This window comes from Lagopus muta, chromosome 1 (genome assembly GCF_023343835.1).
Source record: "Lagopus muta isolate bLagMut1 chromosome 1, bLagMut1 primary, whole genome shotgun sequence".
Lineage (NCBI taxonomy): Eukaryota > Metazoa > Chordata > Aves > Galliformes > Phasianidae > Lagopus > Lagopus muta.
In genome coordinates, this window is record NC_064433.1 from 107247204 (window position 1) to 107262719 (window position 15516).

A 15516-nucleotide genomic window follows, 5' to 3' on the forward strand; every position below is an offset into this window, starting at 1 on the left:
GTGTTCTTGGTTTTAATCCAAATGAACCATTTTGTTGACAGCCCCCAGCCAGATCAAAAATATGCTATTTGGAGTCCTTCCCATCGCCACTTGCTCCCTTGCCAGCCCAGCGCAGGAAGATGCTGATAATAAATAAACCAAAAGGCACATTACACTCAGTAGCGCAGAGGGACCCATTAGTCAGAACCACAGATGAAGGGCTGGTTTTCTGGCACTGCAGTTAAGTTCTACCAAACCCTTCGTCTCGAGCTGTGTAACGGTGCTCAGATCGATCAGTGAAGAGCAAATGCTTGCAGGTGGATGGGTTGGTGGGGGGGAGCAGTGGCGATGCTAAACCTGCTTTTCAATCATTGTTTCCCTGAGATCGCATCTTTGCCTGGCCTGCTGGCAAGTGCACAATTAACAAGGTGTCATAAGGGGAGAAGGAGAAAGACTGAAGTTAGGTCAAGCCCATGTACATACCTGCCTAGAGATATGCATTTTTCCTTAGGGTGGGTGTGCCTTTTGAAAAACTGTTTCCTTGTGCAAGCATGCTGTGTTCCCCCTCACAGGACTCCACTGCTTTGCTTTGTCCTCTCTGATACCTTTTGACAGTGACTGTGTCATATGTGAGATGCAACTGGTCCCAGAGACATGGCATTTTGGTTTCTGTTTCTGAGGCTGCTCTGTAACTGCTGGGCTGCTGCATGGAAGGTGTCTGCCAGCACCTCTTCAAGGCCAGGAGCCCCACTGTGCCATTCAGCCTGTGCTTCCTGTGCACTGTCAATATGCCTACGCCTGCCTCCTGATAATGCTGCTCAAGGGGCACATATCCTGCAGGGATCTGCATCCTGTTGACCTCCTGGATGTCTGCAAGGCTGTGACAAAAGGGAATACTTCCCTGGCAAGGATGAGACCAAAGGCAGGTGGTGGGCACACAGAAATCCATCTTGTGACTGAGCCATAACTTCTGGTGCAGAACAAAAGCAAACCCCTTACATGTGCCCCAGGTCAGGTGATGTGCCTGTGAACAGAAATTCCTTCCCACAGGAAAATCAAGGCATATGAGCAAAGTACATGCTACTCCATATACTTCCCATCAATCATGCAGTGAGGAGTGGTGAAAAAAATGATTCCCTTATTCCTGACCTGGAGCCAAAGACCAGGAGCATGGGGCTTGTTTATCATCCCTGTTGTAAACTGGTGCTCAGCCTGCTGTGAGCCAGCTCTGAAAAAGAGCTCATCAGAGGACTCAGAGGATTGCAGACTCCTAGAGCTGTGTGGCATCCCTGGATGTGTCTCTGGAAAAGCCCAGAAGGGAAGAAAAACACAGCCCAGGACCTTATGGCTGATGAGCCATAGAATCACAGAACCATAGAAAGATTTGGGTTGGAAGGGACCTCAAAATTCACACTGCACCAACCCCTGGTGGGCTGCCCCCCACCAGCTCAGGCTGCCCAGGGCCCCATCCAACCTGGCCTTGAGCGCCTCCAGGGATGGGGCACCACAGCTTCTCTGGGCAGCTGTGCCAGTGCCTCACCAGCCTCCTAGGAAATATTCTTTTTCCTAATATCTAATCTAAATCTCCCCTTTTAGTTTAGATTTGTTACTTCTTGTTCTGTCACGAAGAAGCCGATTCTCTGTACCACATCCAGGACCTTGCAGCCTCCTGTTCTGCTGGATGCTCATCAGATACAGTCCTTGTCTACTATAAATGAAGACAGCAGAAAAAAAAAAATAAATTGGGCAGCTTATTCAAAAGAAAATCAAGAGGCATCTTAATTGCAGCCTATATCTGCTTATTGAGGGATAAAAAGCAGGATGAAGTCCCCAGCCAACAAAACATAGCAAGAAACAGGGCAAAAAAAGCTCCATGCTTTGGATGGATAGCTGCTTATCAGCAGGAGGAAAAGGTCTTTGTGTTAGTGAGACTTTAAATCATGCTGGAATTCTTGTCAGAGATGGTCTGTATCTCTGAGTGAGACACAAGCTGAGTGCAGGCAGCGGCCGTGAGTGATGTCCATGGTCAGATTCCACCCAGGGACATGTGAGCAAAAGGCACAGCTTTGACTGTCCTCAGCTGGTGAGCTGCTTCGGGTTCTGTCAGCAGTTGGTCGTGGAGCAGACGGAACAAAGAAAGGGGTGAGGGTAGATTAAATAGGCTTTAGACAGGTGGATACAACTTTGTGTGAAGTGGACAGCCTTGACACTCCCAGTGCAACCAGGTGGTAACACCACAGTGATGCCCAGCACCTACCCCAGGTGTGCAGCCTGCAGATCCCCCACCTGCAGCTCTTTTCAGCACAGCTCTTCCACCTTCACCCGTTTTATCAGCATAGCCCAGGGACGTAGCTCCTATTCACATTATTTGTAACGTTAAAAGAACCCAGCACCACAGGAAAGCACAGTGAACCTAACCCCACCCCAAACAACAGCATTTTTGGTGAGTGACTGCAGCTCAGCCTCCTCTCTGCCTGCCTTACAACTCAATGATTTTCCATGTGATTATATATGCTGTCACTTATGAGGGCCACTCCCAATCCACAGCACCTGTTGGAGGAGGTGATGATATCAAGCCAAGCTCTTTGAGCCCCAGTGTCCAGCTATGAGCTGCACACAGGTGAATCTGATTTGGCAGCAGAAATACTCCATTTTCAAACACAGTGTCCCTCTCTGTGTGCCCCACCTCCTCCTTTGCAGCTGAGCTGTATCTGTGCTTTTTTTCTTTTTCACTTTATCTACGCTCTGATGACTAAGGGAACAGAAAGATTATAGTTTATGTGCATAATTCTCATTTGATGTGACAGGTTAAAGCTATGTGCTTTTAGAGGAAGCTTAGGATTATTTTAGTTCAATTACAATGCCGATACGGTCCCTGATTCTTTGAGGACTGACTTTATAGAGATAGACGTTGACTTAAATTTCCTGCTCGTGAAATATAAGCATATGTTTATACTGCTCTGCTTAAATGCTTCGCTGGTATGGGGTGGACCTGCACATCAAGTGCAATACTGAGCCAGAAGCACAGAGTTGTACATTCTTTTCCTCTTTTTTTTTTTTCTCTCTTTTTTTTTTTTTTTTTCCTAGCACAAAAGTTATGGTTCATAGAATTATCGTTTCCTCCACTCCCCCAGTGACAAATATTGGCACCATAACTCATAATTTCTTTACACAGAGGGGGGTGAGGTGCTGGCACAGCTGCCCAGAGAAGCTGTGGTGCCCCATCCCTGGAGGTGCTCAAGGCCAGGTTGGATGGGGATCCTGGGCAGCCTGAGCTGGTGGGGGGCAGCCCTGCCCATGGCAGGGGTTGGGGCAGCGTGGGCTCTGAGGTCCCTTCCAACCCAAGCTGTTCAGTGATTCTGTGATTCATGGACACCAGCCCTCCAGCGTGCAGCCCTGCGTGGGACTGTGTCTCCCTGCCCTTCTTTACAGCACTGAGCAGGGAAGAAGTTTGACAGAGACCTGCAGTGTGCACCCTAGCAGCACGGCCCTGAGGTGCCCTCCCTGCCCACTTGTGAGCACAGACAGGCTGTGCCAAAGCTTTTGTGGTTCCCTTTTGGAAGCCAGTGGGTCATGCTGTGGAAAGTGCCAAAAGTCAAGGAGAGTTTTCTGAGAACAAAATAAGAAGTAAAGGAAATTGAGGATACCTGGATTTGGTGGGTTTTGTTGTTTTGTTTTTCCTTTCTTTCTTTTTCCTCTTTAAAAAAAAAAAAAAAAAAAAAAAAAAAAAAAAGTAGCAGTGCCCTATGCTTTTTAAGCAAATTTGAAAGCGATTCCTCATCTCTCAGCTGTGTTTCCCTGCAAAGGAGAAGAAGCAGAGAGCTTTTTGTGCATCTCCTCTGTTATGTTTCTGTATCTGTACCACTGGAGTGGAGGGGGAGGAGGAGGAGATCTGCCAGCAGCGTACTGTGATTGATTTCTCCCTTGTTTTTGTGCTTCACTGAGGCAACCTGCTTCATAAATGACACCGACAAATCAAAGGGGGTATTTGTGCTGGAAGTCCAAACTCCCTGAGCTGTTAACAGGAACATAGCTATTAACTGGGGTGCTTTATCTATAACACCCTTCTGGAAGTACATGTTCCTAAGAGCTTGCAGCCCTTAGGAGTGAAAACTATTTACATTTGCTTCAATTACTGCTGTCATGTGAAACTTCCAGTTATGGACTACCACCGCCTGGGGGGTGTGTGCCCATACAGAGCTGGCAGTCCCCATCTCTCCCACTCACCAGGGGCACGAGGAGTGGGGTGAGATGGAGCGCAGAGGACAGTGATGGGGAAGGGGAGCTGAGACAGATGCGGTGTGCCCCTTGCTCCTTGCACAGAGGTTGTTCCTCCTCGTAGAGAGAAACTCACAGCGCGGAGCGTTCACCAAGCAGCATCGCCTTTAACCGAGTGCGCAGAGCCTAACTTCCCAGCGCCGCAAAGGTTCGGCTCCGCTCTGCAGGATGAGCAGCTCCGTTAACAGGGCTGAAGGAATGTCGTCTCCTCCTCAGAAGCAACGTAAAGCCCTCTGCTAGGACAGTTCCTAACTTTCCTTTCCCCACCGGCTCCCACTGCAGTGTCAACAAGAGGAACGGATAGGAGGGACGGACAGAGAGAGGAAGGGAGGGAGAGGGAGGAGGAGGAGGAGGAGAAGAGGGAGGGAATGAGACAGGCAGAGAGCTCGAGTTACCGCAGCCGCATCAGTGCCGTCCCCGGGCTCGCCCGCAGCCCACGCGGTGCCGGAGGCGGCCACGTACGATGGGATAGTGGAACTGCTCGGGGAAGGGCCGGGACACCGCAGGCAGCGCCGTCCCCCGCATTCACCGCAGCACGGCTCTACAAGCCCGAGGATGTGCCACGAGCGTGTGAGGGAAGGAGCGCGGCTCACCCGGTGCAGGTACGGCCATGTCCGGGGATCTCGTTTGTGCACTGAAGATGGGGATCCCCGAACCTGGTGGGCTATTGGTTGGGAGAACAACAGAAAAAAGGGCGGTGGGCACGGACCTGATGGCTTTGAAGCGTCGAGTCAAAGTGCAAAACGAGCTACCTGTGATGTCCCCAGCTGACGGCGAGTTCATCTGAAGGCTCGAGATTGAAGCATCCATCCTGCAGTAAAACGAGCAGGAGGTGCGCCCTGGCACAAGAGGTACCTGGGCTGGTGGGACAGCTGTAAGAGATCTCACATACCAGGCCATTTAGGCTGTGGTTTAGTACATTTTAGCACGTTCTGGCTGCCCATGAACCTGCCCCCAGCTGCAGAGCTTGAGTTGAGTTTGGGAGGACGGGGAGCAAGGTTTGGCTGTCCCATGCTTTTGTTGAGAGCTGGGAGAAAATTCTTAAAAATAAGGGGATCCACGAGGTAGAGACAAATAATTAAAGGAAGCAGCCACTGGGCTTGATGCCGCAAATACGTACAGTCAGCAGTTGAAAGCCAAATATTTATTTACGGAGGATTTCCTGCCATGAACACCTCGCAGCAGGGTTTAGTCCCTCTGCTCTGTGCTTTCGTCCCACCAGCCAAAAGGGGGAGCTGGGTGCTGAACCCCTGGGTTGGTTTTTGGAGATGGCTGGAGCAAGGAGAGGGCATGAGCTGCTGCTCCTGAGCTGCTTATGCCTTGGGCAGGAGCCGTAGTGTGGTGAGAGCTATAGGGTGGTGGGAACTGTCGGGGGGAACTGTATGTTGCCCTAAATTGTTAACTTCCAAAATACTGGCTTGCCGTTTTGGTAGACATGTAAATGCAAATGTTATGTTGATAAGGGAAAAATGAAGCTCCAAACACTAAACTAACAATGATGCGAAGAGGGAGCATGAAAGGAATGGGCAGAGAAAGGCGCAAGCACTAGGCTCACCTACTCTGTGCAAGTGCTGCTTCTAGTCAAAATAGGAGAAAGAAACCCACATCTTAAGTGCAATGTCCTGACAAGTCCTCATCCCACAGTGGCAGTGGCTGGGCGGCAAAGCACTCCGTGAAAAATTTCAATGCCTTTGTTGGTAATTTTTCTTGGTTTGGACATTTTTTTTACAGTTTGCATAATTACCTCTTCTCCACATTGCTCTTTTCCTTCCTTCTCCCTGTATCTTGAGATTGCTTCTGAGGGAGAAGAGCAAGCTTTGTTCTGCCTCAAATATCATTTTCATTTTTTTTGTTTTATTTTGCTTTTTCATTGTGATGAAAAACCCAGCTGTAGGACTGCTTATAAATAAGGGTGCAAGAAAGGTGAAAAAAGAATCTGAACAACACTCTGAGACACAGAGTTTGATTTTGAGTGGAGCTATGTGGAGCCAGGAGAAGGACACAGTGGCCCTTATGGGTGCCTTCCAACTCAGGATGTTCTGTGATTCTATGACTCTAAGTAATTTCTTTGAGGGTGGCACAAACTCATCTGCACAATTTTTGAAGCACAGTGCTTCTGCAGATAAGTAAACTGGGCTTTTGGAGCCATAGCAGTAAGAGCAGAAGGAAGAAGGAAGAATTGTCCTCGTTGCTTTATTTTGCTGTGAGGGTAAGAGGGTGGCTCTGAGTTTGGTTTTACTGTTCAGGACCCTGAATGACATTGGATTGTACTGGGGGAGGCCGCACAATGGGTGCATCCAATAGTGGACAGCCCCCTACCTTTGGTATGATCAGCAAATAAAACAGTAATTGCATTATGCTCACCAATTCATGAGGTGCTGGGAAAAAAACAAAATTAAAAACGCTCATTAGCATCAGAGGTAAACTGAAGATTGGGGGATTGAAGGAAGAGAGTCCACTGGTATTGAAGAGAATTCCAGAAAGCAGCATTTGGTATAATGGAGGTGAAGGGAGCACAGAGACAGAAAGCAAAGGTTTTTAGACTGATAGTTGGGAAAAAGGACTGCTAAGATGAGTGAAGGCTGTGTGAGGGCAAGGAGGCAGCACAACGAAGGAGCCACCATCTGCCCCTGTCATGAGGCAGGACCTTGGCTAGGTGCTTGCTAGGACTGTGCAATTAGTAAGGCTGTCCCAGTATCCTCCTGAAGGGGGAAAAGCACTGGCCTCAGGTGACAGATTGGGTTAATTTTCTTCCTAGAGGCTCATATGATGCCATGTTTGGGATTTTTGATGAAAATAGTTATGATCATACACCGATCACTGTTGTAGTTGTTGCTGTGCAGTGCCTATGCAGAGCCAAGGATATTTCAGCTCCTCACACTACTTGCCAGGGAGGAGCTGAGGGCGTACCAGGAGCTGGGAGGGGACAGAACCAGGACAGCTGACCCTGACTGGCCAAAGGGATGTCTTGTGCCATGGGTTGTCATGCTCAGCAATAAAAGCTGGGGTTAGAGGAGAGAAAGGGATAATTAAGCTCCATTATGTTGCCTTATGTGGTACTAAAACCATCATTCAGAGAAGAAAGTGGTGTGAACTGTTCTTTGAAAGATAGGAAGAGATAAAGGACTGCAGATGCCTATTCTAAAACTGCCTGTGCTGCAGCACAACCATAGGAGATCTAGAGCAAGCTAGTGTAATTTTTCAGAGATATTCCTCCATTATTGAACTTTGGTCATGGATTTTCTTTGATTTTTACAAGAAAATTTTCTCTGCTTATTACTGCATATTACAACTGTAATAAGTGTTGAGGCTGTGTTGATTGTGTTGCTTAAAGATACAGTTGTATGCACATATCTGAATGCAGATTCTATATGTCTAGGATTTCCTCGGTATGAGCATTAATCTAGAATTTAACATAACTTTCAAATCTATTTTTTTGTCAAGAACTATTAAATTCTTCAAAGCTGGACTAGTTTCTTCTGTTCAGTTTTAAAGAAAAAAAAAAAAAAATAAGGTGTTTCTTATTAAAATCCAAAGAAATAAATAAAACCAGCGCTATCCTCTCTGGACAGCTGGTTCCAGCACCTCACCACTCTCTGTGTAAAGAATTTCCTCCTAACATTTATCTATCTTCTCTTTTAGTTTAAAAACATTTCCCCTTATGCCATCACTATCAGACTGTGTAAAAAGTTGGTCTTCCTGTCTATACGCCCTTCTTAAGTACTGGAGGGACACAATGAGGTCCCCCAGGAGCCTTCTGCAAGATAAACAAGCCCAGACCACTTGACCTTTTTACACAAGAAAGGCGCTCCAGCCCTCTGAACATGCTCTTGTCTTCCTGTGGGCCCACTCCAACATCTCCACTCCTTGTGCTGATGGCCCCAGGCCTGGATGCAGTACTCCGGGTTGAGCCTCACAAGGGCAGGGCAGAGGGAGACAATCCCTACTGCCCACCCCTCCTGTGATGCAGCCCAGGGTACAGTTGGCCTTCTGAGCTGCAAAAGCACACATCCAGCTTTTCACCCCCAGAAGCCTTGAGCCCTTCTCTACAGGGCTGCTCTCAAGTTCTTCTCTCAGTCTGTACACGTATCTGGGGTTGCCTCAGTCCAGATGTGGTGCCTTGCACTCAAACTTGTTGAACTTCATTAGGTTCACGTGGGCCCTCTTTTCAAAATTGTCTGGGTCCTTGTGTCCTATCAACTTAACCACTCAGCTTAGAGTCAGCCATAGTGTAGTGTAGCCGATAATTTACAGAACAGGGGGATGTTTTGGATGGGCAAGGTTGGTGACTTTGGTGACTCTCTGAGGGCCTTGGCAGCAGCTTCCCACCCTGGGTCCTTTTTCAGGAAGGATGCCCAGCTGAAACCTCACCGCAGCAGCTCAGGAGGCCTGGGCTTTCCTCCTGGTTGTGCAGCGGGTCTTTTCTGTGGCTGCTAGTGAATTCACTAATCACTGCCTGGTGCCATTTCCTTGTTCATAAATTGCTTTTGTCTTTCTGGAGGTCCTGAGGTTTATCTTAAACGTTAACATCTTCCCCTCTCAGACCCCTCTCCCCATGTATGACCCAAAATGGAGGCCCAGGGTCTGCTGGGGAGCAGCCCTGAGGTTGATGTGCTTTTGAAACACAAAGCACACAGCTATCTGCTTCCTTGTCCCTCAGGCTGTTTAACCTGCAGTGCCATCTGCCCCGCATGGAAAAGCCAATATTTTCTTTAAATGTTTTTCCATTTTAAAACAATAGAGAAAAGCATTCCTTGGAGGGGTGGGACAGAGTCCACAAGTCTTGTTCACGTGGCCTGTATCTTGTCCTGGTGACAATCCCGGAATAATGGGAGTAAAATATTGCTGCACGTGAAAACAAATAGAAAAACGCACCCATTCAACTAACCAACATCCCCAGTATTAAATAAAGTGCCTAGCAAGTCAGTACTTCCTTGACAGAAACTGGCACGTATGAAGCAGTAGAACAATATCTTGCTTAGACTTGCTAATCAACTGACAAAAGGAGAGAATCCTGACATTGGTGAGAGGTATCAGGGAGGAAAAGCCTTCTTATGATCCAACAGAAAAACCAGAAGACAACACTTCCTGCCTGTTCTTTATCCAGTTTCCCATCCTCCTTGCCTTCCAGTCTTGACATTCACTTTGCATGAGGGCATTGTTAATACGTGCTGCTGTGCATGGTATTCTCTGAGTTGAAAAGAGACATTCTAAAGCGCTGTGAAGATGACATTTAGCCCCACCACCTTGGCTGCTATCCACACTGAGTTCCTGTGGTTGAGATGGCATCGTGGCCTGACTCACCTATCATGGGTGGCCCTGTGTATGTGGGCACCAAGCAAAGAGGCAGGACTCAGCCAGCACTTCAAGGGAGCATGGTATGGCCAGGTGTCCGAGGATGATGTTTCATTTTGAACAGAAGTCAGTTGGGCTAGATGACAATGATCAAAGAAAGAAACCTGGCTGCCCAGCAAAGGGACAATTTTTCCTTCCCTAGCAGTGTTGGCCCAGCTACTGCTGAGCCCTCTGTTTTCCCAGTTTTCACCTTTGAGAGATTGAAGGTGATCCCTGCTCTCCTAAAATGCTTGTGTTTAGGAGCATTATTTTCTGATATGTTAAATTATCTAAGTATATTCAGTCCCTCTCTGTGTCCTGCCAAGCTTCTGTGAATGCAGTTTAAAGGCTTTGTTCCAGGGGAAATAAAAAATTAACAAGTATTAGTAGTGGTTACGCCAGGGCACATACTACTTTTGGCTCTTAAGAAAGGCAGTTTGAAATAGCTCTGCTGTCTTTAGCTTTGCGGTGCCTGAGGCTCCTACTCCTCTTTGCATGTTTAAATCACACCCGTGCTTTTGGGTGTGCAAGCGGTGATAGCAACTGCTGGCCTCTCTCTTGTACAAAGTGGCAACTCCTGCTGATAGCCAGATGTGCTTTGGGTCCTTCACTGTTCAACATGTGCGACATGAATGAGAATCTAACACTTCATCATTCACCAAACTCAGCAGTGTGACTGTAACTTCGACCCAGAAAAATTAAGCAAACTTTATTTCTTTAAATTTTTGTTTTGAATCTTTTTCTCATGGGGACTCTAGACCTACTTACCTTCTCTGCTGCAGGCCATATTGCTTTTCCTGATCCATATGCTGTGTAACCTTGATCTCTTGGTGCTGTTTAAATAATTATACTCATTAACAGATCTAAAGGAGGTGTTATTAACTTTGATGGAATAACTAGGCTCAGTCAGATGAGTTAATGTGACCCATTCACAGTGCAACATGAAGAAGTTTAACAAAGGTCAGTGTTGTAAGCAGAGTCTCTAGCAAATTTGCCCACCATGGCAAACTGTCATGGTGCTTGGGAGGCCTCCTGGCACAGCAAAGATGGCAAATAAATTCTCTCATTCTCCTTGTTTGCTGAAAGGAATGAAATTTAAGGAGGTTATCTTGGTGAGTTCTGGCAAGCTCAAAGTTTTCCTTTTGCTGCTTTCTAGATCACTCTGACAAGAAGTGGCTCCTGGTGCTCCAACAAAGGGCTGATCCTTCAGCCTACGAGGACTGTGGTTTGTCTAACGTGATTCAGACCTATATTATTGTAAGATCAATAAGTATACAGATGTTGTAAAGTATTTGATGATCAGTAAGTATACAGAGCAATTAGGCTTAGTAAGATTATCACTTTGGAAAAGATAATCAAAGATAAGTGGAAAGTACTCACCAGTGTTGTAGGCTTGCAAACAACTCCCAAAGGAGGAATCTCTAGAGAGAGAGATCCTTCCTTAGTGGCTGTCAGCCCCTAAATGGGATCTAGGAGAGGTAGAGCCAGGCTCCTCCCCTTCCGATCACACAGTTGAATTGCCTTCACCTGTGCTCCTGCAGCTGACTCAGTGCTTGCCTCAGATGGTCAATCAGGCTCAGACTGTGACCTAGCAGTTCCAGTACAGTTATCTTCTTCTTTTCTTCCTTGTTCATTTTAGGCATGTGTCAAGAGACAGCACAACTGCAGGCTGCTGTGACTCCCATTGCTCTGGTCTCAGGCTTTAGTACAAACTCCGTTGGATCTACACAGAGCCTTAACACACTCTGCTGGGCACGTTAAACAAACCACTCTCTAGGATATGAAACAGGTAATTTTTCTGCAGTGCCCTACATAAAATACTTGGCAGTTGAAGTGACGGGAAACAGAAAAAGCTTTGAGATAATTATAAACTGCAATTTCTGACTCAAATCAAAGAGAAAACTCAGACCTGTGTTGTGATTTAACCCGGCGGGCAGCTCAGCACCACACAGCCATTCGCTCACTCCACTCACAGTAGGATAGAGGAGAGAATCAGCAAAAACATAAAATTTGTAGTTGAGATAATGACAGTTTAATAGGACTGAGAAGGAAAATAATGATGATGATGATGATGATAAAAGAATATTAAAGATGAGTGATGCACAGTGCAATTGCTCGCTACCTACTGACAGATGCCCAGCCAGTCCCCAGGCAGTACCTCCTCCCCACACCTAACCCCCACTTTTATTGTTCAGCATGACATCCCTTCTGCCAGTTTAGGTCAGTTGTCCTTGTTCTGTCCCATTCCAGCTCCTTGGGCACCTTCAGCTCCTTGTTGGTAGGGCAGCGTGAGGAGCTGAAATGTCCTTGGCTCTGTGTAGGCGCTGCTCAGCAACAACTACAACAGTGGTGGGTTATCACCTTTGTTCTCATCCTAAATCCGAAACACAGCATCATACTGCTACTAGGAAGAAAATTAACTCTCCCAGCCAAGACCATTTCAGTATCCATGCCATCTATGTCATGATCAGATCCCATACTTTCCCATTATCATTCCCTTAGTCTATGGGCTATCTCTCTAAAATGTCCATAGAGTTTATTTAGTCTATGACTTTGGGCTCCCTCCATTACCATGGTCCTTCTGGGCAGGAGATGTGGTGTGTGATGTTGGATTGTTGCATGCTGAAGCCAGTTCTGGTTCCCATTACTACAGTTCTTTGATTGGTTACATAAAAATTGTTTTTTTCATTAATTTGGGTGATTCTTGTTGATGAGGCATATAACAACCCAAGAAGTGATGATATACAGTACTGTATAGCAGTTGGCATTATATAATTCAAATTATTGACTGTTTTCACCCATCATCAAATTTCTTTGAGGTACACACTGGACTTCACCATCCTTTTGCATTACTCATCAAATACACCTATGTCCTTGAGAAAAAGCAATCTCACAAATGGGCTTGCCTTTGCCTGAGGCAGGAATAATCCAGACTGTCTTGCCCAGCACGTCTTCCACATGTACCACTGGGATTTTTTCTCTTCTGCAGTATGTAGATATTTTAATTGGGCAGGGTCAGCTCTACTGACAGATCCTTAAGTGTTATCTAACCAGATAGTTTTTTGGTAAATGTGTAACCCAGTGCTTGAATGTCCCAGCACCCATTGCTCTTAGTGTAGTCTTAAACAGTCTTACCCAGGTTTTTATAAGGTTGTTTTGGAAATGAGTCTCATTGTTTGACTCAGTTCTTTCTGGGGTGCCGTGCCACCACAGGCCTTGCTTTTCAAGGCCCAGGATAGTATTCAGGCAGTGGCATGGGGCATGGGATCTGTTTCCAACTGTTTGGTGGCTTTCACCATTGCAAGCACATTGTGTTTGCCATGGTGAATTTGTGGGAGTGTGGTGTAACCCACCTGCTAGGTTGCCCCATATTTATATTTCAGCTGCCGTCCTCTGTGCCAAAGAGACTTTATCTTCTTGGCTTGATTAATCACAGCACATATTTTACATTGTTGGATAACCTGTGCAGTAGTGTCCACAGTCAAGTCCATCCCTCAGTCCTGAGCCCATCTATATGTTGATGGCCTTTCTTGATGGCCTGAGGTTTCATGGGCCCACTGAACTGGAAATTATTATGTTGCCAGTCCAGATTTACCTTCAATCCTAGTGGCTCAATCCACCTGCTGGTTGTCTTGATTTTCCTCAGTGGCTCAGCTTTGTGGTACATGGGCATCCATGGGATTTACTTTTACAACTACATTCTCTACCCAGACAGCAATGTCTTTCCACACTGCAGTGGCCTAGATGGGTTTGCCTCTGTGCTGCCAGTTCTTTTGCTTCCATTGCTGTTACCACCCCCAGAGGGCATCTGTCACTATCCATGAGTCAGGTAGAAATCATGGGTTGAGATAAAGACAGTTTAATAGGACAAAGAAGGATGGGAAAATAGTAATAAGCAAACAAAATAAAGTGATGTATAATGCAGTTGCTCACCACCTGCTGACAGATACCTAGCCAGCCCCTACTAGGGGAAGAATATTAACTCAGACAAAACGAGGGCAAGCGTTCTGCCAAAGGATTTTCTATAAAACATAAGAGATTTTGATGCTAAAATAGTGGGTGCTCTTCAAAATAATCAAGAGAAAAGAGGTTGATTACTATTAAGTCTACACTGTTTTCTAGACCACCTTCTGTATCATCAGATAATTTAGAAACTGTAGCCCTTGTCACACCTAACCTGTGCTGTAGAACAAGATGCTTTAGACTGGATGGTGATGGTTCTGCAAAATGCAGTCATGGACATGTTTTGCTAGTTAAACATGACAGAAGCAGTTCTCCAACCCTTCTTTATAGAATAGCAATTTTCCTAGTAAATACAGGAGGAAGAGCATCCCATCCATCCTAGGTTGGATGGGGCCCTGGTCAGCCTGAGCTGGTGGGGGACAGCCCTGCTCATAGCAGGGCTTGGGGCTGGGTGAGCTTTGAGGTTCCTTCCAACCTAAGCCATTCTATGAATTCGGTGATGTGCAGGACAGGGACAGTGGGAAAACTGCAACACAGGAAGTTCCATACATACACGAGGAAGAACTTCTTTACTGTGAGGGTGACAGAGCACTGGAAGAACATGCTCAGAGAAGTTGGGGATTCTCCTTCTCTGGAAGTGTTCAGGACGCATCTGGATGCTTTCCTGAGTGACTTGCTGTCGGGAACCTGCTTTAGTAGAGGGGTTGGAGTATTTCTGAAGAAATTTCAATGGGTGTCCATTAAGGGAATGGCTTGTGTGAAGGGTTTCTGGATGTACATATGCTGGGAGTCTTGCTACGGAGCAATGGCAGATCCTTGAGCAGCATCATGAAAGCTGGTAACAGGAGCTAACCCATTTTGAACAAGATGGGTTGTTTCCTTGTTCTTAGAACATCATATGTAGAAATGTGTTTATATGTGCATGTTTTTTTATTATAGCTAAACTCTCATGCAAACTTACATGTATATTTATTTAAAACTTACTGAGATGATCGTAAGACTACTGTATGCTATGCATAGTTGAAAAAATACAGATCTGAGAAGTATTCAGTGTAAAGATAATTTAAATGCAAATATCAGAAGAAACATGAATTTGGTAGGTATTTTCAAAAATGCTTATTGAATCTTTAAAAAAACATACATTTCACTGTGGAAGGAATTTCAGCAAATTAGGACTCCAATTCTACTCATCTTGTTTTTGTGGGTACTTATCAAAATTACTGGGATCATTCCTATTGATAAGTAGAGTTGAACTTACTGGCTGAATGTTAAAATGCGTTTAAGTCTTTAACACATAACCTATTCATTGAGTAAAAAGGAAAGAAGTTGGAGGCTTCTGTCTGCATTTGAGAGGAAAGCACTGGTGTGGCTTGGGGAGTCCAGGCAGAACATTCCTGGTCAGAAGACAGAGATCAGATTTTCATGAAATCTACAACTCTGAGGCTTCCCAGCTCCATTTGTTTTGTTTTGTTTTGTTGGGTTTTTTTTTTTTTTCGTTTTTTTTTTTTTTTTTATGGGAAACCAAATAAAATTTGCTGTTATAAAGTGGGAGAAGAGGAATGGAATGCTTTCCTCCCTGTAAAAATTCTCTCACTCTAGTTCTCTGAAAGAGGAGCTGGTGAGCCATTTGGTCATGTACTTAGTTACTCAACCATTGGAATTTTCTCAGTTCATTTATGGAGGCATGTAATTCTTTTTGGCACTGTGATCTGTTTGGCTTTACTTTCATTATTTTTCTCTCTCTTACAATTTGTACTAGGCTTGCAACCATGTATGCAGCACATTGATATGTTACAAAGATGAATGAGCTATTATTCTTTGGGTCTCCTTCCTCTAAAAGACAGAGAAGTGCAGACCACTCCCTTTTCATGTCAATATGCCTTAGTGAGTCACTTACAGTCTGCAAAAAGAGAAATGTCCCAGTAACCTGACCCACTGCTTTGTCTTCTTTTTCCAAGCAGC